General features: G+C 31.8%; 1 long non-coding RNA gene across 2 annotated transcripts in view; it reads left to right on the top strand.

Moving 5' to 3' along the window:
• Positions 1-14,294, top strand: part of LOC119599541 — a 196,038-nt gene that overhangs the window by 81,532 nt on the left and 100,212 nt on the right. For both annotated transcript variants that reach the window (XR_005231080.1, XR_005231079.1), the window contains exon 4: positions 3,677-3,726. This is a non-coding gene — a long non-coding RNA (uncharacterized LOC119599541). The remainder of the gene's footprint in view (positions 1-3,676; positions 3,727-14,294) is intronic.

Genomic DNA, 14,294 nt, shown 5'->3' with positions numbered 1-14,294 from the left:
CACAGATCGGCCTATGAAGAGGGATCCTGATTTATTATTTTGGGTATTTCGGGCTACCAAATACGTACTGTTGCCACACAAACAGAAACTATCTCTGTAGTGTGGTTGGGTGACTTTAAGAGGTCCAGGAATGCACTGGGGGGAATATTTAGATGATGAGAATGTTTGTAGGGACAGAGCATTCTTCATAACATCAATAGGGTGTTTTCACCTGAATAGAAGGGTCCGCCCTTCTATTGATTCTAACCAGTGATTGCCTTTTTCTTTGTCGGGGTTAGATTGAGCTTGCTCATTACACCTGTCCTTCCCCAACGGAGGCTACTATGGCAAGAGATTAGATAGCTCGAGTACTCCAGCAAAGTGCTTGTATATGGACCGGCTCAGCCATGTACAAAAATTGCCACCTGATTTCTTCATTGAAGGACTCAGGGCCGACCGTTGACCATTCTCAAGGCTACCCAGTGGATGAAAAAGACCACCGTGAAATAAGGCGCTCAGAGCAGGTGTTAACGTAAAGTCCTTCGACATTCATTTCATTGAATTAGTGTATAACAAGTGCCAAGGAACTAATTCCTTATAAACCCCCTAAAGAACGGGTTGCAAAAGTAATGGCGACGTCCGGTTCCAAGGATTCTGTTCAAAAGTTATTTTTACACCCTTTCTAAAACAAGTTTGTTTAAAATTTGTAATCAATACATACATATCTGCCAATTTGATAATATCAAAGTTATTGAAAAAATTAATTATCAATTTCAAATTTAAAAATAAATTTACAAAAATACTTCAAAGCTAAATCATAAAAAACAATAAATGAAAGTCATAAGTTAAGTTTGTGGCACATACAATAAAACTAAAACTAAACAAAGGAAACAATCCGTAACTATAAAAATCGTATTTGTCAAAAGTTTATTTTTAAAATACACACACACACACACACACATACATAGATATTAAAACTTAATAATCCTAAGTTTAAGAAAAAAAAAAATAAAAATCTATTGCTGGAAACAACTAAACAAGCCATATGTTTGTTAAGAAAGATTATTAGAGAACCTCAAAATAGAACCGGAAATAAAGAGGAGCAAAGAAATAAATATAAGATTATTAGCAGTATTTGTGAACTAAAGAGAAAATGTTTATTGCCCTCATATACACACTTAAATACTCACATATCCTACTGATGCTGATTTATAAGATATTGAGTTTTTATTTTTAGTTTTAGTTTTCTTTTTTCTTTAAGGAAAAACTTTTTTTCATAAAAAAAAATCTTCAACATGTCTGCAAGTGCAAAAGTATTAAATCGAAATGTAACATAAGGATGTTAAAACAAAAGTTTCTTCTTCCAAGGGTGTCTCTGTGAGTGTGAGTGTTTGAGTGGGTGTATTCTGTTGAATTCAACTTAATTTATTTTCTTATGATCTTAAATTATGGTCACTTTTGCAACACTTTAAAAATGTTAAGAACCTTAATATTTTTTTCTCTGGTCTGAGATGAGAATACAACAATAAAGAAAATGAGAAAAAATAAGGATTTTCAATGATTCTGAACTCTGCTCGTTTCAAGGATTTGTCATATTTTTATGATGAGAAGAACACTTCAAATAAATAAATGCTGTCATCAGTATTATCCTTTGTCAACTTAGGGGGTTTTTTCATACACACACATACATATGTATATAGTTGGTTAATGTGGGTAACTAAGAATACTTTTTAAAGAATTTTTTTTTAATTTTTTTCTTGTTGAACAGACAATCTCTAAATAACCTTTAATACTAATTATTAAAAGTTTGAGGTATGATCAACTAAAATAACTAAAACTTTCCATGTGCAACTGAGACGCCTTGATGATAATCGAATATCTGGGAAACAATAGGAATGTAAATTTTTAGTTGAAAGCTTGACAAGTTAACTAGATAAATGAAAAATTTGCATTTGCGAGAGAATGCCATAAGGCCGCTTGGTTTATGGGATCCGTCTTTACTAGAGCAGGACGAGAAAGAAGCCTTCATAGAATGTGCAAGTCTGAGTTCACAGATATAACTAATTATACATAGGTGAATATAGCAGAGAGGGCAGTAAGTCTCTGGAACACTTATCATTGGCAGGATTTCCTCGAAATTAAATCCAAATTTCTTGGGAACGATGTTAATCCAGATCTTACAAATCTTAAGTATACTGATTGGAACAATTTTAAGGAATTTTAAAGAGTGTCTAAACGTAAGGCGGTATTTTTTACCAAAATTTTCCATATAAAGGAGCGTACGGCAGTCCCAATACCGAAATACGTTTGCGAGAGAATCCTATAAGGCCACTTGGTGTATGGGAGCCCTCCTAATGAGAAGCTGGATGTTATTCCAGATCTTACATCATTCAAGAATACTGATTGGAAGAATTTTAAGGAATTATGTCAAGGGAACCTAGCATCGGGAGGGAGGAGGTTGAATGATTACATAAAGTAATTCATTACATGGTCAATTACAATTACTTGCAATATGTGATTGAGTAACTGCCAATTAAAATTACTTGTTATTCAATTACAATTACTTGTAATTCAATTACAATTACTTGTAATTCTAAATTGTAATTGAAAATTCTTCAATCACTGTCAAAAGTAATTATAATAAGCAAAACAAATTACATGGTCAATTACAATTACATGCAATGTGTAATTGAGTAATAGGCAATTACAATTACTTGTAATTGTAAATAAAGTTTTGCCAATTGCAATTACAAGTAATGTGTAACTAATCAATAATTGAAGTCTTTCCAATTACAATTACTTGCCATTGTAATTGAGGTATTACCAATTACAAATTACATGTAATTATAAGGGAAAAATAACAATTACAAATATTTTAATTGGAATTCTTCAATTACAGTTAAAAATAATTGTAATTAGCAAAACAAATTACATGGTCAATTACAATTACTAGCAATGTGTAATGGAGTAATAGCCAATTACAATTGAAGTTTGAAATGAAGTGACAATTTAAAGTAATTTTTAATTGACCAATAATTGAAATTTTGCCAATTACAATTACTTATCATTGTAATCTAGGTATTTCTAATTACAAATTATAAGGGGAAAAATCACAATTACAAATATTGTAATAGGAATTCTTCAATTACAGTTAAAAGTATTTGTAATTAGCAAAATAAATTCAATTACAGTTAAAAGTATTTGTAATTAGCAAAATAAATTACATGGTCAAATACAATTACTTGCAATGTGTAATTACAATTACAATAACAATAACAATTACTTGCCACTATTTAGCTTTTAACAATTACAAATATTGAAATTGGAATTCTTCAATTACAGGTGAAAGCAGTTGTAATTAGCTAAACTTCAATTACAATTACAAATAATTGTAATTGGCAAAACATTCATTATAAATACAAGTAATTGTACGAGTAATTGTAATTGGTAAAGCTTCAATAACTACAAACCGAACTGTTATATAAGATGAACAGTTTTTTCCACTAACTTTTGTAAAGGAGCTCACAACAGACTCGAGACCGGCCTAGGTGTATTTCTTCGTATCTGATATTATGTATATACCTCCCCCTATCAACCTAACCTTACCCTATAACTTTGGCATGACAAAACCCATCCTATTTTCTTAAATTTTGTCCAACTTTCTAATTATTTTTATATTACTTTATATTTTTTCTAGATTCAAAAAATTCGGAGTGATTTCCGGGGTTTAACAGAATCAGTTTTCAGGTAAGACCTATATAAATACATTTTTGTATATTAAAAAAAATTATTTAAATAATATCAAATTCGGGAAATTTACATAAACGATGCACTTTGTTGTTAGTAATATGTATTACAGGATTAAGGACAATTAGTCATAAGTTGACTTTAGTTTCGAACTAGATCATGCTATGTGATTTCCAGCTTTGACTATGTAAAAATAACATTCTCAAAGAATACTTAAAATTTATCAAAATAAACTGATGTTGAGTCAGATTTAAACTTAATTCAAGCAACTTGTTTATATTAAATATTCATTAAAGACTAAAGACCTAAAGAATAAAATTAAATGTGTCACTAACAACACTACAGTTAGGAGCCAACAAACACTCCTCTAGATCTTAGGCAGTTTAAGATTGTGTCAAAAAAGATGTCCTCCTACTCAAACACTAACACTTTCCAAGCAAACACCCCCATATTTTTTACTGAATACATAAATTTATAACTACAAAATGGTTTATTGTTTTTTCTATCCTGTCTTGGCTTGTCTGTGCTTTTTATTATATTTATTTACCTTATGGCTACTTTGTGCATTTCCATGGCAAATGAAAAGGAACAAAAATATATAAAATAATATCAACAAAAAAGGACAATTATGAGCATATAACAAAACTTCATCATTTTATCCTGCAAAACTTTAACATACGGTTAAGATAAAATGACAAGAACACAAACACATACGTACACATATACACATACACCCCCATCAATTTTCCCTTACATATGACATACTCATAAATTATCTTGTGGTTTGTTATGTATGACTAACAAGAACAACAGACCCAAAAATGAATGAAAAATAAAGGACTTTTTCTATTGTTGGAAAATTGAAATTTAAAATTTCATTCTATTATGCAAATGACATATTGTTTTATACATACAAAGTGTAGACACACACAGATACATTTGAACATTTTTCTATATAGACAAATTTATTATTTTTATTATAATAATTTAAAGTTTTATCATACTTATACATATACGTGTACAAACACCTACATATAGTTTGATTCCTAACTTTGTATGTGTGCATGAGTACCGGAAATACTCCCACACACCATATGCACACTGGCTGGCAAAAAGTTAATTTTCCCAGCAGTTTTCTTAACTATCAATATAACCCTTTAAGACAGTATTATCCCAAAAGTCCAGCCATTTGGTTGATTTCAATTTATACATATGTATGTATGTGTGTACTTCTTGTAATACAAAGATGTTGTTAATCATTTAGTGTCCCTCACAAATCTGGCGAGAAGTCAATCTGAATTAAACTTAAAATTTCACTTATTAAACCCACTAAAAGTTATCTATAGAAGGATCAATTGTTTTCTTCTCAGGATAGGTTCATATACCAAACTGCAGGGTTAAAATCCTCCTTTGTGATATTATTCTTAACAACAAATTTTTCCGAGTAACAAAACAATAATAAACAAACAGAAAAATGTTGATGATAAAGAAGATTGAAAGTTATTTTAAAAACTAATGATACTTTTAATGAGCATATAATACGTCTGATTAAAATTCAATCAAAAGTTTATTCTTGTATCTAATATCTTCTCTTTATAAAGGACAACCTGAGTTATTAGTTATTTTGCTCAAGTTGTTGATAGTTATTTGTTTAGTTTGTTTCAAAGTGACTTCATTAGTTATTGTATAAACTTTATAAAAATGTAGTAATAAATAAAATAAACTTTAAATTATGAAAATTTTTAATGTAAAAAATATTTTGACCATTTGAGAGAGAAATTGTTTGGTAAAAACTTAAATAATTAAGGGATTTATTTGTGTAACTAATTAAAAGTTGAATCTACTTCTAGTTACCTCATTATTTATTACACATGTTGTTGAGAGATAATAATGCGGAATAATTAAATTTATTTTGCAATTACTTTTACTTTGAGAAGAGGTATTGCCACTTAATAATTTGTGCAATTCACAATCGCTTCTTAGCATTGTATAGTTGTATGTTGTAAAGTTTTATTATTGTTGTGTTTATGTTTCGTTAACAAATCTATACTAATAAATTATGACATTCAACGGCACAACTTCGACTGTGAATTGGACAAATACATTTAATTATAGAATGTATATATGTAGGAATGTATAGGGTGGTATTGTCGACCCTGTGATACCCTACTCTAGTAAGTATGTTTAAAATGTGGTTAATTTGTATATACTACACCACTTCAGTGAAGTATACCAATCGGCTTAGAATCATTTTCTGAGTCGATAAAGCCGATTTCAACTATTTTAAATAAGCTTCGTTCTTGGATCAAACGAAGAGTTTGTGCCAAACTTCATCAAATTATCTTGAAAATTGCGACCTGTAGCGTGCGGACAAGATTGACATGAACACAAAGACGGGAAACATGTGACGAATCCATACAACACTGGAGGATATGACTATGGGCAAAGTATTGCTTTATGGCTACACTATGGATTAGCTATTTGATCTTGTGAATTTACAAAAACATGTCCCGTCCGTCACAAACTTAAGCAATTGCTATTCTTCAGGCAAAGAATAACTCGCACACTTGGGTCCTGTTGGTCCCTTTGTGATACCTGCAAAGATAATGAAAATAAAAAGAGAGAAAGTGGGGGATAGTTTTAGGGTAAAGTCATAAAAGAAGTCTAGAGTAAGTTTAAAATATAGTACTAAGAGTAGGTCAAGATAGAAGTAGAGAAAGTGAGAGAAAAATTCGTCCTTGTGGACTAGTAAGTGCCTTGATTCAGTTTGCCTTGGTGCTCTTAAAATCAATTATTGTGCCTGATGAAGGCGTTAATGTTCTCCAGTCTTAGCCTAGATAGTTCTGACAAATCGTCTGCTAGCACATGGCAGCGACAGAGAAGATGTTCAATGGATTCTTACTCATCCTCGTCTTGACAGCTTCCACAGAAGTCGTTGTGAGGTATACTAAGTCTTCTTGCATGGTTTGCAGATAAACTATGTCCTGTGATGACAGCAACAAGATTGCTGAGGTGAGGACGGCTTAGTTGTAAAAGATACGAGGTACGTTTACTATCGAAACTTCGCCATATCTTTCTGGTGCTGATACAAGTTGGTTCAAATCCCCGTGACCCCGCACACATTTGAGCACGATTGTCGAATGTCTCGTCATCCTATATAAGGATGTCCGGCATTCGTGGACTAATTTGGATGTGGATGTAGATTTGATAGCAGCTTGACTATTGGTGCAAATTTGAATATCTCTATTTGATATTCTATAGTACCAAAGCCAATTTGCTGCTCTTTTTATGGCTGATAGTTCAGCCTGTAGTGGACTACAATCATTCTGTATCCTAAAATTTATTTTAATGCCAAATTTAGGAATGAAAATGCCACATTCCACTCGTTCCCCTTTCTTAGAATTGTCCATATATACCGAAAGGATTCTTGGAAAACTATTTACCCCCAGTACAGAGTTTTCGGAGATGGTGTAGCCGAAGTTTCTGTGGAAGAAAGATTTGGGAGTGCAGCAATCAATATTAACTGGGAAGAAAGATGTTTCCTTCATAATAGTTGCATGACCGTATGCTCTATATGTCCATACATTTATTTCATTGAGTCTGAAGGTCGTGCCAATTGCCAGTTTTCTGGTTAGAATATCGGTTGGGATACAATTTAGCATTGCGAATAGAGATTAGGTCGATATTGTTCACAGTGCTGCTGTTATAAGCATTGATATCTTCCTTAGAACTTTGTCAAGGAGTATACAGTTGAAGTTTCTGTCAAGAGCTTTCCACCAGACAACCATCCCGTGAAGTTATCGATCTCGTATTTTACAGTGTAGAGTACAAGCTCAGTTTTACTCGGGCTTATGCTCCATCGACTTAATAAATTAAGTGCTGTTTCGAGTCTTTGCGAAATCGTCTTCAGATGGAAACGTATACGACAGTCTTATATCTTTGGGTGTCCAATTTTCTGAGTAGACTGTTTATGGCTACGTTACACAGAAGTGGTGGTAGGACTCCACCATGAGGTATGACCCTTATTGCCATTCTTTGGATACTTACCATTCCCATGTTGAAACGGATAATCCTATTTGGAAGAAGGTCTTTTATGAACCTGATCGTTGATAAGTCAATACCAAAAAAAAATAAATATTATAAACAGTTTGGTGTCAATTTGGTACCAGGTGTGTATATTTCTTTTTCCCTCTGTGTATGAAAAATAAATCACATTTAATATTCATAACTGGTGTAGGGTATCATATGGTCGGTCATGCCCGACTATACTTTCTCACTTGTTTTTATTTGAAATTAGCCAGTCTGTGGAAATCCAAAGAGTTCGGTCCATAATTGTCCGCATTAAAGAACTCTCTTCACAAAATTAATCTGATGCTTGTTTTAATGTTAATAGGTTTCGATGGGGAGATTCGTCACTAAACTATAAGTTCAAATGTATTTATTTTAACCATTTTTCTCCTTTCCGGTATATTGTTTAAAAAATAACGCTTTCCAGTTATAAGCTTTGTCGAACAAATATTAATTTAACTATTAGGATTTTCTTTTACGCAATAAATTTAATTTATACTCAAGGAAATGATATATAGCATATTTTAAGGCTGTAACAGCAATAAGTAAATATACATAAACAAGTTTGTAAATTTCAAAAGATAATGATTTAAAATGTTTCTTTACAAAGAATTATAGGGGCGTATAATGAATAAATGATAATAAAATGAAATCCTTTTTCCTTTTTGCAATTTACATACAACATACACACCCCTCGATACACTCTTTCATTAGTACACAGTTTTATTTTCCTCTTTTTGCATTTTTTTGTTTGAATGCATTCAGCACAAGCAAAGTGATTTAAAAAAAAGAATAATTCTTATTACACGTTTTTTTGGTTTTCTGCTATTTTTTGCTTTAACTTGTAATTCTTTATTTTACATATTGGGGGGAGGAGCTTTTCTTTTGTTCCAGTTGTTTAAAGACTTTGATTTACTGCTGTACTTTGGCGGTAGTCATGAAAGTCAGCCAGAAAATTAAAGTGGTCAAGAACGCATTTTACACATGTATGGATATGTGATTTTACATATTCATGTACATATCGAGTTGTATGCACAACTACATGTCGACATCCATGAAGAAGAAAGTCTTGTGAATAAGTCTATTATATTTTGTTGATTGAGCTTGAATATGTATGTATTTTTATGCGTATCCCTGCAGTTCGGGGTGAATGTTTCAAACTAGTTCTAGGTACTTTCTAAATGGAAATAATTCAATATTTTAATTACAATTACGCAATTAAGCCAATAATAGATTGCTGCTAACAATTTTCTAAAAGAAAATTTGTGTTTAAATATAAAACCTACTGGGTTGTGATGAAGTGCACATATACAGGTACCTATGCATATTTACTTTATTGTGTAGATATTATTAGTATTATTATTTTAACATACCCCAGGCGTCATGAGTAATTTACTATTATGGCTTTAATATCACCTTATTTGCTAGTTAATGATTTCTAGTGCAACAAGAAGAAACCAACTTCTTACACTTTCCAAAACAACTTAATATTCCCTTTTAGTTAAAGACCGATCGAAAAAAAAAGAAAATAAATAAATGTTTATTCGGTGTGTGTGTTTGTAAGTATGTAGTCAACCATGAAGGCTTAAATACAAGTATTATAAGTTAAGTAATTAATAGGTTTATTTTTATATACATATATCTGATATGTCTGCAAATATAATAAGTATTTACATGTGCATATATGTACGTGTTCATATTATTATATACACATTTATATGCATATATTTACATAATTTATGGTTTATTTATGTTTATTGAAAAACAAGAAGTAAAGCAGACAAACAGTCAAATAATAATAATGATTATGTTCATGCACGTGTTATATTGATGAATTAATAATGAACCTATTTATATAGAAATGTTCGTGTTTGATTTCTATTAATCATGAGTTTAACCTGAAGGTGATTTTTAGTAGACTATTTGAAGCTTAGAAGGAAGAAATTCTTATATAATTTTTATAAAAAAGAAAAATAAATATATAAAATAACAAGTAAGAAATTATAGCCGGGCGAGGCCGACCATATAATACCCTGCACCTTTGACAAAAATATAATGTGATTTAGTTGCCATAATAAATCATTTAAGTTGAATTGTGTCTTGCCTTAGATATACATACTTGAGCCGTTTATTGTTGAATAAAATTGTGGACATTTAAGTGAAATTTTAATGGGCTAGGGTCATATGAGAACCTATTATTATGGAATTCGTGAGGGTCATCAAGTCTTGTATACAACTTGGTTTTTGCAGCTTTTTGTCGAGATATGAGTATATTAAACATAATTATGAACTAAAAGCCCTATTCGGCGGGTGCAGTTGTATGGGGCTAGGTGAAATAATGAACCGATGTAAACTTCATCTACGGTACCATTAAAGATCATGTGCCAAATTTCATTGAATTATCTCCAAAATTACGACCTGTAGTTTGGCATTCGGCAATCACTTGAAGAATATGTTTACTCAAAATTATACATATTCTTCATTCATTATAAATAATGTGGTTCCACGCCTAATAAAATTCCGGTTCTCTACTGTGAAGACGACAATCAAAGGTCTAAAGGCAGGAATATAACCTGTTATAGTTAACATTATTATTACATGCTGAAAAGTAACCTGCCCAATTCAACACTGAGAATTATTTCGTTCATCTTTAAGTAGATGCTACGTATTGGATATTTCCCTACCTCATGGAAAGTATCCCAGATTGTTATAATACCTAAACCGAGGAATGATGTCGTTCAAGTGACATCATAACCATTAGCCTGTTGTTCATATTCTCAAAACTTTTTGAAAAGTTATTGCTTAAAAGCCTTATAGTACATCTTAACCTTCGAGAGCAAGCGATACTGCTCAGCATTATTCATAGATATTTCTTAAGCTTTCGATAAAGTCTGGCACTATACACAAAATTATTATATTACTATCTGCGAAAGATCACAAACTGCTTAAAAATTACATATATGAAAGATCTTTTCGAATTAGATCTAAAGATGTTATCTCTTTACGTCGAAAAATATCAACTGGAGTAGCCCAGGAGAGTATTATAGGTTCGTTCCTATATATTTTATATACTACAATTATATGCCAACAAGCGCACTCACTCACACATCTACATTTGCGGACGATATTGCTTTTGTAAGCCCACATGAAAACCCTTCAATAGCTTCGGAACAACTCCAGTTAAACATCGGCGAATTGGAAAAGTGGCTGGACAAATGGAAAATAAAAGTCAATGTAACAAATTGTACTCACATAACATTTACTTTAAGAAAAATTGTCCTTTCGTACAGATAAATAATATAAAAATTCCTGAACAAAGCCATGTGAGATATCTTGGTATCTACCTTGATACCGCTTAACATGGACTCACCACATTGAAGCCAAGGTTACACAAATAAAATTAAAGTCAGCTCAATTGCACCGACTAATTGGACCACGGTCTGCTCTAGACTTGAAGTACAAAGTGCTTTTGTATAAAATAAATATAAAACCAATATGGCTATACGGCATTCAACTATGGGGAACGACCTCCTCATGCAATGTTGAAAAATTTTAATATTCATAGGGATTTCAATCTCCCCATAATATGCGAGAAGATCAAACTGTCTTGTTTAACCTACCTGTCGAAACTAATGGATCACCCACACATAGGATTACGGGCACACCTATACAAAATTGGACGTGCGGATTCAGACGAATGTAGAGACTACAGTGAAAATCTAAGGCACTTTCTTTGCCATTGTCAGGCTTTCGCCGAAATTAGAAGTGATATTATTCCGGATATAATATCCCACACGAACACTGATTGGAAAATTCTTAGGAATTACGTCCAGGAAACTGAGTTTCTGAACATCGGACTATAATACATTTAGTGAATACTATATAAGGCTTTTACCAACAAAAATTTTCCATGAAAAGGAGCGCACAATAGGCCCGATAGTGGCCTAGGTGTATTTCTTCGGATTTGATGTAGATACATCCTTCTATCAACCTAACCAAACTTAATGGATCACCCAAATCCCCTTGCCAGGGAGTTGCTGTTATTTGAGGATCATAGATGACTAAGAAGAATGACTAAAACAATGGATTTTGGCAGATAAATATATTATCAAGAACTTCTGTTGAAATTGCAGTGGCAATAACAACGTTAGTTACAGTATAGGTTAAGATTCAATAAAGAATAAATAAAATGAAAAAAAATTATTAGATAGATCAAAACACATTTGAAAATGATTTCGACCATAAGAATACCTCGGCTGATGAATCACAATCTGGGCATTCAATTTTAATGTACTTTTTCAATGTACTTATTCAAACATTATACAAACATTATTGTCACATAGGGACTTGCTGATTTATCAACATTACCTAGTGACTTCATAAATAACTATAAAGGTATCAAAACGCAGGACCTTAGAGGGTCTTAGAGGACCTTAGATGATTAATATCTCGAAATGTTACCGAATTGTGCTTTTTAAAACGATTTTCAGATCTCTTCAGAATCTGTTTCTGTAGAAGCAGTTAAATCCGGTAATATTAAGTTTTTTTGGGAGAATTTGGTTAGAATACATTAATTAATCGGTAAATAACCTCTTTAGCAGGCCAATCCATACATATTCAATTACAATTACATTTGAAGTTATTGTAATTGAAGCTTTGGTTGGTTAACGTGTTAGTTCACTACGTGCGATCAGTCAAGTAGAGTCGAAGAGGCTCCGTTTTGGCCGGACCACTCCACTCGTTATATGTAGTATTTTATAGCTTTAGATCCAGCCTGTAGCAATGAGAAATCTTAGGATATCATTAAGCTTAGATCCAGATATCTCACCAAGGATAGATATGAAGTAGCTGCCAAGAAAACGATTTCTTTTCACGGATAGATCAGGACATTCGCTGAGAAGATGGAAGACCGTTTCTTCCTTTTACCTGTCTTTGCAACTGCGACAGTGTTCAGTGCCCAAGCCTACTTGCATGTCTGCCTAGCACCCAGTGTCCTGTTATTACTGCTATTAATCTCGATTTACAAGGTGACTTCTGCGTTGAAAGAGGGCCACAACATCTTGGCCCCTTTACACGTGTCTTTTGAAGATAGAATTTGAGGAAACTACTCTTGATAAAACCTAACGGGGTTGCTACTGGAACGGCGTTGGAGATATCAAAAGCAGATCCCGTTCTGCCAGTTCATTTCCATAATAGTCCCTATGCACAGGGACCCAAACAAGGGTAATGTCAGACAGACGACCCAGCCTTGATAGAAGCTTACTAATTATAGTTACTTGTAATTGTAATTGAACTTAAGCCAATTACAATTACTTGTAATCATAGAATTGAAGTAATGAATCACTTAATGTAATCATTGCCCTATGTATATAAAAATGTGTTTGTTAGAGGTTTATTAAATAGAATTTGTTGTTTTGAAAATTCATTATTTAAAAAAAGACTTCAATTTACTGAAAACCTTTAATGCATGAATAATTACATAAACTAAAGATATTAATTTAATATAAACCGGAAAAGATAAATACCGCAGTGCGCCGGCAATAATACATTTTGACTTAAAATAATAATGTTTAAAAATATCTATGCTATTTATGGTAATTGTAATAAAATAAACATAGCGATTGCAATACAATTGATTAAAAAAGTTTAGACAATATTTTCTAAAACTGTCCAACAAATTGACTACGATTCCAGATACATCACGATACAAGTTACACGCTTTTATCACTGTGATTTATCATTTAATTAATTCACTTTTACGAGTCAATTTTCAAAAAAATACATAATGATTTTTTACTTTTTTTGGAGCATACGAAGCCTTTACTTTACGTTAATATACATATATTTACTTGTACATTAGCTCGTGTGCAATTTATTTGTTGACACAAATGTACCACCAAACAGTCCCCCCCCTCCATGGAAAAAACGTTTTAATTTATGTGACCAATTGTATGTCCAGAGCATTTAAACAGCATGTAAGTAGTTTTCTTTCGATGCTATTTTTTTGTGTGTTTTTGTTTTTATTTGCAGGATCTCAATCCTTTGATTGTAAAAATTTCTGCTATAAATTAAGCAGGATGTAAATGCTTTGTATGAAATTGTATAAATACGTGTTGGCTGTTGATGGTTGTAATTTAAATTCAATTTAAATTGATAATCAATTATTTAAATGTTTGTACTTTTTCTATAATGTTAAAGTGGTAGCACTAGTAAAATTGGAATACCAGTTATATACGTTGTAAACTGCACACAATTACATATGAATGATTGTAAAAGTATGTAATTTAATGTTCTGTATATTCACATACACTTACATACCTTTTACAATGAATTCCAAAAACGAAAAACAAATTTAAACACCCACACACTTAAAAAAAAAAACGTACAAATATAAAATATGTATGAAATTTACTTATACATGTACGGGTTACATATACATATGTACATATTAATACATATGTATAAGTTAGTTTTTCAACTTGTATGTATTTAAATATGTA

The sequence above is a fragment of the Lucilia sericata genome, unplaced genomic scaffold (assembly GCF_015586225.1).
Source record: "Lucilia sericata isolate MDLA Ls3-8-SP2 unplaced genomic scaffold, ASM1558622v1 Contig000080F_arrow, whole genome shotgun sequence".
NCBI lineage: Eukaryota > Metazoa > Arthropoda > Insecta > Diptera > Calliphoridae > Lucilia > Lucilia sericata.
This window is presented reverse-complemented; position numbering and strand designations above follow the sequence as displayed.